The 17,353-nt window shown below is 35.6% G+C and overlaps 1 protein-coding gene across 2 annotated transcripts in view; it reads left to right on the forward strand.

The window, feature by feature from the left end:
- Positions 1-17,353, forward strand: part of LOC113510286 (kinesin-like protein CG14535) — a 403,744-nt gene that overhangs the window by 314,923 nt on the left and 71,468 nt on the right. The window lies entirely within an intron of this gene.

Raw genomic sequence — 17,353 nt, forward strand, 5'->3', positions numbered from 1 at the left:
ATGACTACATGTGGGGATTTGTTTTACACCAGATATACAGAGAAACAGCTTAACTGTTGCAAGTGATTTTATGTGAATGTATTACTTTTAATACATTATTGTGTTAGTAGATAAATTCATGTAAAGGTGGGATGTTTATGGTAAACAAGCCTGTATTGTTTAAATAGATATTTTGTCTTGATTTATTATAAACTTTAATATTGATTTGTTGTAGTAAGCAAGCTGATAATAACAATTCTGTGTGTATTACTGATTATTAATAATATTTAATTATGCTGATATTATAGGTGTGGATTTATTTCCTAATGGTAATAAAAGTACTAAAAGATTCTCTGACTATAGTTACTCTTAACTAGGTATGAGGTACAGTATAAAATTAGTACTAAATGACAAGTGTGAGTTATTTATTATATTATTTTACTCATATTTAGGAAGAAAGTTGTCATGGCGATAAGGTTTGTATGTGTGTTGTTTGTTCATGCTATATTGACTAGACAAGTTCAGACAGGGTTAAAATTAGTGAATCTTTATTGGATTTATATTTAATATACATATTTTGAATATTTATGGGAATAGTATGGAGATATACAAGTAGTAAAATATAATATTAGTATTTTATAAATTTAATTATTGAGTTATATGTTTATGTCGGACTGTATCCAAGGAGATATTATCCTATTAATATCAAGTTAGGACAATTACTTTAAATATTAATAAAGCAAACATTAACACTGATTATTCACTTCTTTAATAAATTTACATTAGAGGTTAGGAATCAAATAGATAGCATATTGGAAAATCTTCACCACACATGTATTTGAGGAATGTTCTTGATAATTAGTACTGTATGTATATATTATTGCAAGTACAATTGCAATAAGAATGTTAAATTTCCAAGTCTTCAATTCATTCTTGAAATTGAGAGTTAGCTTGGATACTGATATGAATATAAAACTGCAGCATTGCTGGATACTATTAATTATTTCTGGTGTAAACCATGATTATTTATGTCACTGATAATTTAGTTGTATGTTACGGTTGATATATGATGATTTTATATTAAACAAATACAAATAAACAAACTTGCTGGTATTTGTTACGTTGACAGTTGTGATAGATAATCAAAATTCAATTCAATACATCAATACGTCATTAATGTGACAGATGTCAAACAAAAGGAGATTATACACGTTATGATTCTATATCTAAGTCTATAGAAAATTTATATAATTTTCTGTTATTTTATAATAACTGTAGGGGAAATATTGGAATTATTTATATGAAAAATTTCACTTAAATGATATGATAATTATTTAAAGACCTAATTTCTTAGGGATTTAATCATGAGGATTTAAACACTAGAACACTTGATTATCTGAGAAATCCTCTTAGTAAATAGGTTTACTAAGACACTAAAAGAAAGTAGATATAGTATAACTATAGTACAGCTACAATAATTGTATGGGACTTACTGTCCTTTCTATACAAATACATATTTAATCTATATCTTTCACATTATAATTATGCAATATATTGCCTCTACTACTACAACATACACAAATAGGACTTATTATCTTTCCTACATACCTATATATAATAATTGACCTGGCACTTTAATGTGTAATTTATCAGTACTTATGACAACAACCAATTAGGACTTATAGTCCTCTCTATAAAGCTACATAATTATTTAATCTGATTATTTCACAATGTGATTAATCAAACCTCTACAAATATTACAAAAGATCTCTATTACTCTCAACACAATAATAGCTTGTTGGACTTAGTGTCCTCAAACTTATAGAAAACCCAACTGGTTATTTCACGAGACGTTGTTAACTTGTGATTAATCAGTGTCTTTTAAAGGACTTATAGTTCCTTTAGATATATCTCTCTGAATAAATAATTGGTTAATTCACAATGTGGTTAATCAACAATAATATTATATATAATTGACTGGACTTATAGTTCATTCAATAGCACTCATTACTTTTAGTAGCTCTCGACCTATGGGTTGGACTACTCGTTCTTAGGCTCCGGCCTAATCAACAGATTTAACTTGAACCTTGAGTATTCTTGGTATTAAGTAAATAATATTAAATTGACAATGCTATGTTATGATATAGCAATTATCAACATTATATGGCTTGGCCAATTCCAGGGTGTGGAAGGTATCCCCTATCACACAAATCTTCATCTCTATCGGACTGTCTTCACAGGTGATCTCTAATGTCACATTATAGGGCCGAAGGGTTATGTCCCAACAAAGTAAGTTCTGGTGTCTGGGTGATCTCGCTTCTTGGTCTGATCTCTTGTGGAGCCGAAGGAAAACCCCATTGAGTAAGCTCGTAACAGGGTGACGCTGGGAAACAGTTTCGTACTGTTAGTGGGTGATCTCTATGTCGCCATATAGGACTGAAAGGGTCATCGCCCATGAGTAAGCTCTCGTGTCGGAGTGATCCTGGGATTTCAGTTCCGATCCGTTTGCCTCTGGCAAACACTAATTTATACTGGAAGCATCGTGGGGCTGGTGGAGCCACTGTAATGTTGAAGTAAATGTACTTATGTTTGGTTTGGAACTGAGAATACTCATTCCCTTATTACCATCAGAGTGCATTAATAAATAGTAATACCCTTCCCTACCTTTTAGGAGGAAGAGTTATAGATAGTTGGAAAGTCTTCCACTGGTCCGGGCGTGTGAGGGCCCGACCGCTCCCCCATTTTTTTTTTATTATTACAGTTATTCTGTAATTTACTATTAAATTAACATAACTTCCTAGTTACACGAATAATGAGTGTAATTCATTAATTATTCTTAATCCTTAAAGATTTATCAATCATCTTCATTATTTAACTCCTATCATATACCAATTAAAGAACCTTTTGGTTATTACACACACAACGGGTCCTACATTACTAGACGATCACACATTTATTTATCTGGCCAAATGATCAAGTGTTCTACTATAAGATCTGTTCAATATTATATGTTTATTGTAAGGGTTTATATGATTCATGGGATGTTTGGGATATATAAAGCAATATAGGTATGGAGTTATATTGAGGGTGTTAGGCCATTCTTTAGGGTAAGTTCTCATTAGATTTTCATAGATTTCATTAGGTAAAGCCTTCGTAGGCTTTTCTTAGGCTTTGTAGGTTTTCCATGTGTAGGTTAGTTTAGAGGGTAATTATTATAAGGGGTGCAAAGGGGGGGGGACCATCACAACAGATGGACAAAATCACTCTATAATCCAACTGCGCGTCGAGCTGGTCAAGTCCCGCTAAGACCACGAATAAATCTCCGCCAGTTGCGAATTATTCAAACAGCCGCGATCTCCGCGCAACATACAATGACATCTTATACCTAACCATCTGGACGAGTGGCGGTCCTCCACCGTGCGTTTTTCAAGGCACTTCCTCCCACGCACAACCACTCTTTGGAACCAACTTCCAGCAGCAGTATTTCCGAACCGATACGACAACATAACCTTCAAGAAAAGAGCATATTCCTTTCTAAAAGGCCGGCAGCACACCTGCAATATCGTTAGTTTTGTGGGTGATCATGGGCAGCGGTAGTCACTTACCATCAGGTGAGCCGCATGCTCGTTTGCCCCTTGTGTTGTAAAAAAAATCAACAAAAGTGTTGGATAATTTGAAGAGAGAACGAGAACGCGTACAAAAGACCTACACGCGGGGACTAAGTGAACCAGGTTTGTCCTTTACCCTTCTTTTTATCCAACAACTAACAGAGTTATGACGTAACAAACTTATGAAACATACAACCGAATGAAAAGAATCTGAAGAAATCTAAAAGACCGATTCTTGTTTCTCAGTGAGTCTAATGATCATACTTTACGCAGTGTCAATAACCTCCGACTTAAATCTCCCACTCATTCTTCTTCCTTTTATTCTAGATCCTTTACTGTTCAGGCAGTTCGTCTATGGAACTCACTACCTACCTCTATTCGGTGCGCTCAAACTCTTACTAGATTCAAAACCTCTGTTAAATCTTACTACCTCTCACTTTAGTACTATTTTCCTGTGTTCTCTCTTCGTTTTCCTTCGTCATTTTTTTTTCTGTTGTATGTGTGCTGTTAAGTATGTGTTTGTTATGTATATATTTAATTGTGTATATATTATATATGTATTATATATGTATGTGTATGTATGTATGTATATATGTTTGTATATGATAATATTTATATAATAGTGCGCCACCTACCCTTTGTCTTTTTCTCAATGTCCTCTACCCAAAGGTTGTCTGGAAGAGATTGCTTAGCAATAAGGCCGCCTTTTGTATCACTTCTCATTAATATTTATTGTATTTGTTATTTCTCTTTTTACTTGGTGCAATAAAGTGTAAAATAAATAAATAAAAATAAATAAAATACAACTAAATTTATAACTACTTGTTTGAAGTCGTTTGAAAATCACGAATTACATTGGTAACGTATTCGCGTGACTCGACAACGCGGTCGACGCAAGTAAAGTCACGGGCTGTATCTAATATTAACAGTAATCCCCAAAGTGTCCTTTTATTAATAAAAATACCCATATATCCAATAAAGTTCAAACAAGCAACGTGACGGCCAATCCCCTGTAGTGTGTCAAAACAATCTAGCGTAATATAAGCCTTAATGCTATTGCTGCAGCCCCTAGAGCCCGAGGGACGATACACCAGTTGAGTTTTAGTACTATTATTTGGGAATTTGTCGACTGGTCAGCTTTGTATATACTTAATTTAATGAATAGAAGCTTACTCGTGTTACTTGGGGACATTTATCGAACGTCATTGCTTGTAAATTACTGCTAATACCCTTAATCATATCTCATTTTGATTTAAATGTATGGTCAACGATAAAAAATGTTGTATTAAACCTGTATTCGTGTTTGTAAATCATCCAACTATATATATTTTTATTTCAGGTATATAGCTACTATTTAGATTTTATTGTCATGTCCCGATTTTTAATTTAAATTTGTAAATAACGCTTTTATTCCGCTATTATTATAAATATGAAAGTTTATAAAAAAAAATTATGAAAGTTTCGTAAGTACACATTACATTTTATTGTATTTACATGTAATTTAGTCGAGAAACCTCGACTAGTTTTGGAAGTATTTGTGGTCCTTAGGTGGAGGAGGAGGAGGTCGATCTGGTTGGTTATAATGCTAGCAATGAGATTTTCAGTCTCCATTACTAACAATCCCTTTCCCCCCAACCTAACAGGCGGGTTATCAATCGCAGTTAGGTTTTAGAGATGTTTTAATAGGGACGCTGCTGCCCATCTCTCTACTGTTAAGTTTCGTTAGTCGCTTACGACACCTACAGGAAAAGCAGGGGCAGCCTATTCTATGCCGGGACCACACAGCTGTTTGACGGTACACAATATACTATTTTCTACGAATTTATTCAATTAAGATTTTCTATTTTTAGACAGGGTTTTTTTTTCTGAAAATTTAAAAGAAAAATTACTCAATTATCAAGGTCGCTTAATCAGAATTTTTTCTAAGAATTCACTCAAGATTATGAAGATCTTCTATTTTCGGAGAAATTTAATAATAATATTAAATTAATTTTCTATTAAAACATCAGATGAAATTATACGTACCTTTTGCCGGTACGTGTTTAAGTAAACAAGTTCTGTTAGAGAAAAATATATATTAAACTTTCCTCAATTGGACAAAACAACAAAGTGAGTTGTGACCATTTTGTGTTACTATAGCACACGAATGAAGGAAGAAAACTTGCGTGTTTTATATATTTTGCTTTTTTTTTTTGTATATGCATTCTTTTAATCTATTTACTGTGTACGTCTGTTGTTATTTGTGCACCGTAAGTAATACTTACCAGACTTTGTACAAAAGTCGATTGCTTGGGTACCTCTGTTCCATTCGTGTTTCAACCGTGAAGCAGTTGTGTTTGCATGGCTGTGTTTCGATTCGAAGGGTGGGATATGGCGTGAATTTACTGGGTACAGAGGAATAACACCCGAGTCCTCAGGAATTGCAACGCATGGAGGGTATCATGGGCGAAACAGTATACTCTATTATATCCATGGCACCGCTCATGTCTATAGGCGACGTTTACTACTTTACATCAGGTGGGCCGTCAGCTCGTTTGCCATTCTAAGTTGTATAAAAAAGAAAAGTAATGCAAATAAATTATCTATCCATCTGTCAATTTCTCCTATCCCGTTCAACATTTACCGCGATCACAAACACCGTTTCCTCTGTCATTATTGGCCTGCCATTCGCTGCTCTACACCAGCTATTTGTCTCTCGTCGCAGAAGAAAAATGTACAATGTACGTACAAGTATACGGTCCCCCACTACCCCACTAGTCCGCTGTCTATTTGTACCGGCCAATGAGATCGGCGGCCGCTGCCCGCGGGATTAAACTCCTTATTGATTATTGGACCCTTTTTTATTTTTTGTAGTCCAAGTGATTAAATTACAGCGATTGTAGAATAATAATCTTATAGTGGAGTTGATTATGAAGTGTTGAAATTTTGTTGTTGTTGTTATATCGACTGTTGACTGCTGAACATAGTCTCCCGCATAAGGTGGGTTTTGCCAGTAGTTGCCACGCTTGGCAGGCGGGTTGGCAACCGCAGTTAGTCTTTCGGTGATGTTTTAAGAGGAACGCTGCTGCCTATCCCTTGAGCTTTCTTAGTCGCCTCTTAAGACACTCATAGAAATGGAAGAATGATGGCCTATTCTATGGACAAAACATGGCAAAAACAGTATGCCATAATATATAATACAATTCCATTGATAAACACAAATAGAATTTAGAAGAAGGTTACCAACCTTCTATTAGTACCCTAACTAACCAAGCGATTTAGAACAGAGTTTTATTTTGAATTTATTTTTTAATTAATTAAAATATTTTATGTCAATCGTAAGTTTTTATTATGGAAGCCTCAAAATAATAGTTGTAATTTAAAAAATCTTTTAGCAAACAGATGGAAATATTACAAATTTTATTGGCATTAAAATTCTAGTCACAGAATTGTACTAATGATTTTCACTAGTAACAAACGCTTCGAACAATCTATTGAATTAATTTAATTTACAAACATTATTCTCTACTTCTATTCGCCGTGTGGTCCCGGCATAGAATGGACTTTTTTATACAACTTAGAATGGCAAACAAGCTGACGGCCCACCTGATGGAAAGTGACAACCGTCGCCTATAGACATGAGCAGTACCATGGACATAACAGAGTATACTGTTTCGCCCATGATAACCCCATGCGTTGCCATTCCTGAGGACTCAGGTGTTATTCCTTTGTACCCAGTAAATTCACGCCATATCCCACCCTTCAAACCGAAACACAGCCATGCAAACACAACTGCTCCACGGTAGAAACAGGAATGGACTTCACTTCACACTTCCCCTCCGTAAGGAGATAGAGAGATAAGGAGAGTCCCTCACGATAATCACGGGTAACCGTGAAGACTCTAGACGACGAATGGAACTTAATGTTAAGCGATGGGCAGCAGCGTCCCTCTTGAAACATCACCAAAAGCCTATCAGCGGTTACCAATCCGCCTTTCAACTATTATCTGATGGACCACTCCAACTACTGACAAAACCCCCCTTATAGGAAGTTTCAGCAGTGGACAGTTACGTCTAATATGATGACGATGAATTTACTGCCGAATCGGGCTCTCGCTCATTACTTGGGCCGCAGCCCTAGAACATCTCTCAAGTATAGATGATTTTTACATGGAAGGGTCCCGTTATTGATACGAACTACAGACCTAGTTTTTTTTTTCCTTTGATGTGCACGTGATGAGAGGGAACGTATCAATTTGTAGATTGTTAGTGTTGTTCTTCTTTACGTTATATTTATTCTTTCTGTTTTCATAGAGGGCGCTGTTCACTGGAACTGTGCCACTGTGTTTACTTTAGTTGATAATTGTCTTGTACTCGTTTTTTGTTCACTACTTCGTACGCCTGGATTTGTACAGTAGAAAAACCGATTAAATTAAACTTCCAGATGTTGTACCAAGAGATAAAATTTCTAAAAAAATATTATTTTTACATTTATTAGTTATATTAGATACCTTTATAATAATATATCTTAAATAAACTTAATCCTTTAACTAAAGGTTGTCTGTAAGAGATTGCCCTAGCGATAAGACCGCCTTTCGTACCTTTATGTGTATATTTCAATCTGTATTTATGTTACTGTATTTCACTTGAATTATTCACTTGTCATTGTATATTTTTATTTATGGTGCAATAAAGAGTTAAATAAATAAATAAATAAATAAATAAATATCAGAGCGACGCGTGTAGAGATACTAACTTAACAGGATATATTGGCAATGCCACATTCGAAGAATGACTACCATTGAACTTGCCTGAAGATGCCTTGTTTAAAGGTGAAATGATATATCCTAAAATGTGCGTGAACGAAATGGCTGTCAGAGGCTAATATGGAAGGTTGTGGAACTTCTGGTAATAATAATGATGGTCAATCTTCCAGTATAATAATAGTTTTGAGAATAAATTTATAGATAATTGTAGTAACTCATATGTCGCTAGTGAAGCACTTTGAGAGTTCGAAATATCACAATTCCAATATCGATCGATCGGAATTGATTTCCGATCGATCAATATTGAAAGTTATCTTAACTTTACAGATTTTTTTATGATTTCATGACATCTACTTTTCTATTTTCTTTTTTTTTATATGGTAATAGTAAATGCTTAATATATTGGTAGTTATTTATTAAGCACATAATAAATATGAGAGTATCGATTAACTTGACCTATTTAAATTGACGTCCTCAATACAATGGGGCCCATGAATGGGGTCCATTGTCTCACAACATTCCGGGACTGCTGGTATTTCCATTTGTACAATGGTAGCGAGATATTTTCATAAAGACGTGATCCTTATTGTTTTTACCACAAAAGGTATGTTAATTTTGACAGTAGGTAGGCACTTGGGTTTACAGTTCTGAAGGATTTCGGTGTAGACAGTCAGATATTAGAATTTAAATTTTAAAATAATTTTTCTCCAACAAAAACTGCCAATAAATTCGATACTTATTGCTTTCAAATAAACAACTAACTAAACAAGGAGCTGGTTTACAATTCGATTGTATATTTTTTATTTGTTATCTTAACTCCGTCATTTATAAACCGATTTGGAAAATTCCATTTTTATCTGAAAGTATCCTTTTAGATTTATCCCATGAAAATTTTATTAAACGATTCAATAGTTTAGTTTTTAAATATAAATAACAGGCTTTACCACAATTGAAGTTTTTTTTTTTTTTTTATACAACAAAATCTTAAATTGTTGTAGTGGAGACTTCTTTAGGCGCGTTGGGCATTCTTTGAGATGAGAAAACACCATTGTACTCGTGACACTTACCGTAACCAATACCTTTGACGATTCAAAAAATATACACGTAAATATTTAAATTTTTACTTCTGCTAGCACTTTAGAAGTGTCATTGTTCCTTTATCAATATTATTTTAATGAAAATAATTTTATTTAGAATCAAAAGAATTTGTACTTAGGTCTTAGCAGTTCCACTCAGCTACACGAAACAATAAACCTTTTTATTTCTAATGCAAACTGCTTCTGTGTTCCCGAAGAAAATAATTACAATCTATGACTCTTCAAGTCGATGGTGAATAACTTCTTGATAAGCACGATCCATTTCTTATCATCACTTACCATCAGGTTAAATTAGGTCAAGTACAAACCCATTTTGTAATTAAAAAAATAGAATGCAAGTTATTTCTCACTGGTGTTTCTATCGCCACGTAACTGTTTTTTTTTTATGCAACTTAGAATGGCAAACAAGCTGACGGCCCACCTGATGGAAAGTGGTAACCGTCGCCTATAAACATGAGCAGTACCATGGACATAACAGAGTAGACTGTTTCGCCCATGATAACCTCCATGCGTTGCCATTTCCGAGGACTTAGATGTTATTCCTCTGTACCCTGTAAATTCACGCCATATCCCACGGCAAGCAAGCAAGGGTGATAGATGAGAATGAAAACAGGCTAGTTAGCCCATCATGATGAATTCATCAGGAAATAACCATGATAGTCTCCAGGGGGAACCGCAGGGAGGTCGACCTGGTTGGATATATTGCTAGAAATGGGATTCTCAGGCTCCATTACTAACAATCCCTTTCCCCGCTAAGCACTAGGGTTATAACACTGATTTGGTTTTTACTGTTTTAATGAATGAATAATTAAATAATATAATAATACGGTTGCCTGGAAGAGATCATTTTTAGCGATAAGGTCGCCCATTGTTTTCTCACTGTGATTATTTCTTGTAATTGTTTATATCTACAATAAGTCTACTATTGTAATCTTTTGGAGGAAACAATAAAGATTATCTATCTATCTATACTCAGGAATGGCAACACGTACGAAGTACCATGGTGGTCAGTGTATTCCGTGATACCCATGGAGCTATTCATGTCTATAGGAAACGGAATAGATATTAAGGTTAACGGAAATTACCACTTTCCATCAGGTAGCTCGACAACTTATTTGCCATTCCAAGTTATAAACGACTACACTTTGCTTCAAAAACAGTGACTACAGTTGTAACTACACACAGTGATAGGCGTGTTGCGGGTGCAAACCCCTTCCAAACCATACTACAACATACCAATCCATATTGCACAATAGCTGTTCCCACACACAAATTCCCAGAAAGAATGAAGACACACTTTACAATATAAATTGATAAAAGGGAATACCACAGAGCAGGGTTACAAATCCCCATTACTAGCAATCTCTTCTCCTTCCCCCAATGGACCCTATCAGGTCGGTCTCCATACAATTCCCCCTGAAAACTGCTACGGTTAATTCTTGTGGAATTTGTCGCAATGAACTAAGGGACCGGTTTTTTTTTACCTGTCATCGTCTCTAACTGGTGTTCCACCAACGTATACCGATAGCGGGGATATGGACATAAAGAGTATACTGTTTCGCCCATGATACCCCCCATGCGTTGCCATTCCTGAGGACTCTGGTGTTATTCCTTTGTGCCCTGTAAATACACGCCATATCCCACCCTTCAAACCGAAACACAGCCATGCAAACACAACTGCTTTACTATAATGTATTCATTCTCATCCATTAAAAAAAGACTGTTGTACAATATGGTCGGAACAATAATTTGTTTCTTTTAATTTTCATTTAATTCTATTGAAACGGACTCTACGCCTCCTTTCTTAGTTCACATGAATCTATGTTATTTGATATCACATTTATACACAACTCATTGTAGGTAGACACTTTCGAAGGAAACACAACGCTAAAGTGCTTCCGACAAACACCATTTGGTGTCACGTCAATTCTCTACAACTTTTGCTTTTGTTTCGTCTTCTTGTTGCAAATAAATATCTTTGTATATAAAATACGAACCGTCCGTACGAATGTAACTCGTATTTCGACTGTTCTCACATCGTTTTTGTATGCAAGCTACAGTTTGTGGCTAAATCGCGTATTGCATACAGTATTTCTGCCTATTTCGCCTAAAGACATAAAATATGGCGGCAGCCGTTAGCGACTGAGTTTCACTAGGTTATCGTTTTACAGAAATTGCGATGTTCATAAGATTTCTATTATTATTATTATTTCAGGCGTTAACTGTCCACTGCTGGACTTAGCCTTTCCCATAAGGGGAGTTTTGCCAGTAGTAGCCACGCTTGGCAAGCGAGTTGGCAACCACAGTTTTTTTTTTAATGTGTGAAAATAGAATGATAACCCCGCCTGCGCTATCGGTATACGCTGGCGGGGCACCAGTGAGAGGTGATGAGTGAGGGTGAAAGCAGGTCAGTTAGCCCATCGTGAAGAATTCCGTGAGAATTAACCACGATGGTTTCCAGGGGAAACCGCATGGAGGTCGACCTGTTAGGGTATGTAACTAGCTATATGAAATTTATTCATCTTACTTAATTAAAAGCTTAGTTAAATGTTTCTGGGATGTACTTTTTCACTCAAAAAAAATCCTTGTGTATTGAGAAACAATATTTGGATGGAAAATTGACCAATCAAAATCAGTTCACAATTAACATCATAATAAACAAAAAATACACCTCTTTTTTTGAAAGCCGGTAAAAAACTATGTAGCTTGTAAGTGAATGATAAATTTAATAACAAAAATATATAGATACCATACTATACCTGTTTTATGTACAAAATTTAGGAAATATAAGATTACGGAAGGAAGAAATGTGTCAAAAAATATAAAAAAAAAGATTAGCTAGAATCTCCTTTGTACTTTGTGTCTTATTGTTTTTTAACAATAAATTTTAATAGTAAATTTTTTTAATATTTTTTACTCTTCATACTCCTGGACAGGTTATAGTATACTTTTCATCAATAGGAGCAGAGCAGGGAAGTGTTTGTCATATCAAAACCACTGAACCGTGAGGAAGGACAGGAGGCTATTTATTTTACGAAAAACGACGAAAACGCAGACAAAGTCGCAGGCTTAACAGCTAGTGAATAAATAAAATAAATAATTGCATTTCATTCATACAATCATAATTGGTTTTTTTTTCATTGCTTCTGTCGCTATGTTTTAATGCGACAATGATTGTTGGTCCGATCTCCGAATACCACGGACATCTTGGGGGGGAAAAGGGATTGTTAGTAATGGAGTTTGACAGCCCCATTGCTAGCAATATGCCCTATTAGGTCAACCTCCACGCGGTTCCCCCTGGAAACCATCGTGTACAATTCTTGTTGAATTCGTCACGATGGGCTAACTGACCTGCTTCGTCCTCACCTATCATCCTTCACTGGTGCCCCGTTAACGTATCCTGATAGCGCAGGCGGGGCTACCATTCCATTATCACCTATTAAAAAAAAAATACCACGGACATTCGGACAGGGGTTATCGACCAAGTGGACCATAATGCGAGTACGGCCGGGCCGCGGCGCTATCCGGCGCGCGACGGGTTAACTACAAACAATGGCGGGCTCTTTGTCACCGGGCCGTTTACTTTTTTTGTCTGCTGCATTTTAACCCGCCATTAGCGTGTCCGCCATTCGTACAGCAGTTATCGAACACTGTATGCGGATATATTCAGTACTCTTCTATCGAGTTGAGCAATAACAATTTTACTAAGTTTTTTTAAGCGCTTTGCTTTTAACCAAAACTATCGCTGAGCTGTAGCCTATTTTGGTCACTGCGACACACTCGGCGAAAACATAATTTCATATTTTATCTTTTGTTTTATATTTAAAACAGTGTAAAGTCGTCAGCATGTTTGGCATTCTAAGTTACATAAAAAAAAACTTGAACAATTGTTAGTCTCCGAGAGGGAGACTTTGTACAAAAGTCGTTTGCTTGGGCACCTCTGTCCCATTTGTGTTTCAACCGTGAAGCAGTTGTGTTTGCATGGCTGTGTATCGGTATGAAGGGTGGGATTTAGGGTGGCGTGAATTTACAGGGTACAGAGGAATAACACCTGAGTACTCAGGAATGGCAACGCATGGGGGGTATCATGGGCGAAACAGTAGGGGGAAGTCCCCTAAGCCCGGACGGCTCCTAAAGCCGAACATAGTTTAAATCGGAGCGAAGAAGCGCGCCAATTTGTTGCTTTTGCCACGGTTAGAAAGGTTCTCTCAAGTGAATTTCGAGGGAGGGAGAGCCAATAGTCAGTACTGATGACTGGTTCGTCGTAAAACTTGGTCCAAAATATGAGGTTAGTAAAAATTTTGTTTGAAGTAAATTTTTGAGATCTGCAAACAGTATTTAAAGTATGGAATAATATTCTTTATTATTAACAATTATTGCTATTGTTCTAATCTGACATAATTCATGCATTTTTTATGATTCATAAATACACAATTTGAATGAAAATTTTTCTTGTATGTACCTGAGGGTCCTTGAGTTCGGACACTCTCAAAGTTCCCTAATACCGGACAGTTTTATAGCAAGTTTGTTTTCGTTATAGTTATTATTTTGCTGCTGAAGTTCAGTATCAGACTTCAACAGCTAAAGTGAACATTTGCAATGACGCTTATACGGATACACCCGTAGATCTGTCTCAGAAGCCTTTCGACGTCAATGAAAAGGAGAATGTTGATACACAACCGTCAATAAGCAAAGCAATTCTCACTGTAATTCATCAGCTATCACCAGTCTCAAGCACTGCAGCAAAGAGAGTTGTGAGTCGACGACGAAAAGCTGAGAAAAGTCAGATTTTAACATCCTCCCCCTACAAAAATGCGCGCATTGAAAACAAGGCAACAAAGGCTAAACCTCCTGTAGTTAATATGCAACAACTGAAAGGCAAGAAAACTAACGACCCGACTAAAAATATTGATAGCTTGAAGTTTGCAGTCAGTGGGCTCATGAAGCGTGTGCTGATGTTGAAGAGGGTTCAGTTAGCTACATTTGTGATTTTTGCAAATTATACAATTAAAGTTTTGTTATTCTATAAAAATGTTTCTGATTATGACCAAAGTTTATTAGAATTACGATTAGTTTTTTTTATTAACAGTTGAAGTTATTAAATTAGGTTTATACATTAGGTAGATTAAACAGTTATAATAATGTTTAAGTTTGAAAATGAACAAAAAATTGTCTGTCCGGCATTAGGGGACCTTTTTGGACACGTCATTTTTTCTATGTTAATTGTTCCTTAGTATTTACCACATTTAAAGTAACATTTAAGACTGCTGATATATCTGATTAGGTATATAGTTAAAAGCTTATTAAAGTGAAATAAATAAATTAGACTATTACGCGCTTTTTTTTATTTTTGTTATTCCTTAAGTGTCCGGTTCTGGGGGACCTCCCCCTATACTCTGTTATGTCCATGGTACTGCTCATGTCTATAGGCGACAGTTACCACTTTCCATCAGGTGGGCCGTCAGCTTGTTTGACATTCTAAGTTGTATAAAAAACTTTATCACATTCTATTTTAATAGATTTTTTTTAATTGCTATTAAATATTTTTATGTATTAGGTGTAATAAAGTGTTAAATAAATAAATAAATATAGAAATAAATAAACTCCACTTAAAAACCGCTTTTTGCATGGCCCCAACGTTCCGGGTCACAGCTTCCAGATTGAACACTTTCGGTCTTGTTTTTTTTTTAATCTAATTGCCGCTCAATTGGTTCCCGTTCGCTACCCGATTGAGTGAACACACTTCAACGCTCGTCGATATCAATCGAAATTTATTTTGAAATTCCTGTACTTTCATATTCCGTTTAACCCTTCAACTTCGCTTGTCGCATTTATAATATTCATGTTCAAATTTGTTCAACTGATTTCATCGTGTTTTTTTCCCCCCACTTGTTTGCACAGTTAGAATAATTGTATGTCAAAGCTCTCTTTTTTTTTTGCATTTTTAAATTATTTTGCTGTTATTAAATTCAATCTAATAACATAGTTGTTGTTACTTCAGTTTTTTTTTTTATTATTTTATTAAAAATCTTTAACGATTTACTTACTTCTATAAATGTATATTACATTTAATACATTTTATATAATCCGAAACGAGGATATCCGCAAAAGAGTCAAAATAATCGACATACCCCGAAGGATAAGCATGCTGAAGTGGTAATAGGCTGGCCACATAGCTTGAAGAACCGACAACTGCTGGGGAAGGTTCTTGAGTGGCGACCACATATGGGCAAACACAGTGTAGGACGACCCACCACTAGATGGAGTGACGATCTCAAATGTATTACAAGAAGTCAGTGGATGCAGGTGGCTCAGGACCTTTCCTTATGGCAGTATATATATGGCAGTCTATTGGGGAGGCTTATGTCCAGCAGTGGACGGATAATGGCTGGAATGACGATGATGATATAAAATTCAACCGACTTAAAAAAAGGCTTTCAATTCAAATGCAAATATTTAAACAAGAATCAAACTTAAAACAATAAAGCTATGACTCAAAATATAATAAAATATCTTCAAAATCAAAATACATATATACCCCAAATTAAACTATCCAATTAAATACACTTAGACTTCCTATATAACGTTGCAAAATAATACAAATTTGCCTGCACCCAAGCGCCACAATTGAACGTCACGAAATAGCTTTTATTATGTTGAAAATTGCCTTTATATTCGTGTCCATTAAATCGAACGCAGCCATTGTCCTACCGAATGTACGTTTGATAAGCTTATGAGTGCCGCAAATGTCCACGAAATTAATTAGCCCGGTCCCACCGACCCACAACGGCCCATTGACGGTTAACTCTGATGCGCAAGTCATAGGAGATGGAGATTTCACACAAGCATAATAAGTTATTATTTTTTTTTTTTTACAACGCACGGGGCAAACGAGCATGCGGGTCACCTGATGGTAAGTGACTACCGCCGCCCATGATCACCCACAACACCAGCGGCATTGCAGGTGTGCTGCCGGCCTTTTAAAAAGGAATATAATCTTTTCTTGAAAGTTATGTTGTCATATCGGTTCGGAAATAAAATGTAATTAATTACTCCTCTCCATCCAAAGGTTGCCTGGAAGAGATCGCTTTTAGCGATTATTTCTTGTAATTGTTTATATTTATAATAAGTTTAAAGATAAAGATAAATTTATTTGCAAACATGTGTACATCAAGTAAGTGCAAAGACATACTTGTTATTCATTGTAGGATTTATATAGTTCTAACATGTTTTGCTAATGTTAGCGTGCAAAATGTTCTTTCAAGGACACTGGCGATTTCAAGTGCCTTACAAAATAAATCCATGCTTTTTATCTGTCTTCTTCTTTTTTTAGTGCCTGTCGGTGCAACTAATTCACAAAGTGCAGTAGTTTCCCATATTTCGTCCTCTGATCGCTGACTACAAGCCCTTCCCATGCTTTTTCGCCATGTCAGTATCGTCATAAGATTCTTGTAGCTTTTTATAAGTAATCTTGTCCCACCAAGATTTCCACTACATCCTGTTGACACTACCGCTGTTGGTTGGGGGTTCCTTATTCTATATGTTCAGAGCTAACCACCATATCTGATGGTCATTTCACTATCCATCACCCGTGGACCCCGTTGGTAGCTTACAGCTCAGCCCCAACATCTATGCCTTACAAAATAAATCTATGCTTTTTATCAGTCTATGCCTTACAAAATATATTAGTGTTTGGCGAAGATGAGATGAGATATAAACTAAATACTTTATGTCATTGTTAGGATTGTATTTACTATTGTAATCTTTTGGAGGAAACAATAAAGAGTATCATGTATGTATGTTCTATCTATCTATGATTATCATTTTTAATTATGGTAAATTGGCTATTTTACTCGTTTGTTGTTTATAATTTTTTGATGTAATCTATCTACCTATCTATCTATGTATCAAAGTGGCTATTTTAC

The sequence above is a fragment of the Galleria mellonella genome, unplaced genomic scaffold (assembly GCF_026898425.1).
Source record: "Galleria mellonella isolate WM207_F2 unplaced genomic scaffold, CSIRO_AGI_GalMel_v1 utg3104, whole genome shotgun sequence".
In the NCBI taxonomy this organism is placed as follows: domain Eukaryota; kingdom Metazoa; phylum Arthropoda; class Insecta; order Lepidoptera; family Pyralidae; genus Galleria; species Galleria mellonella.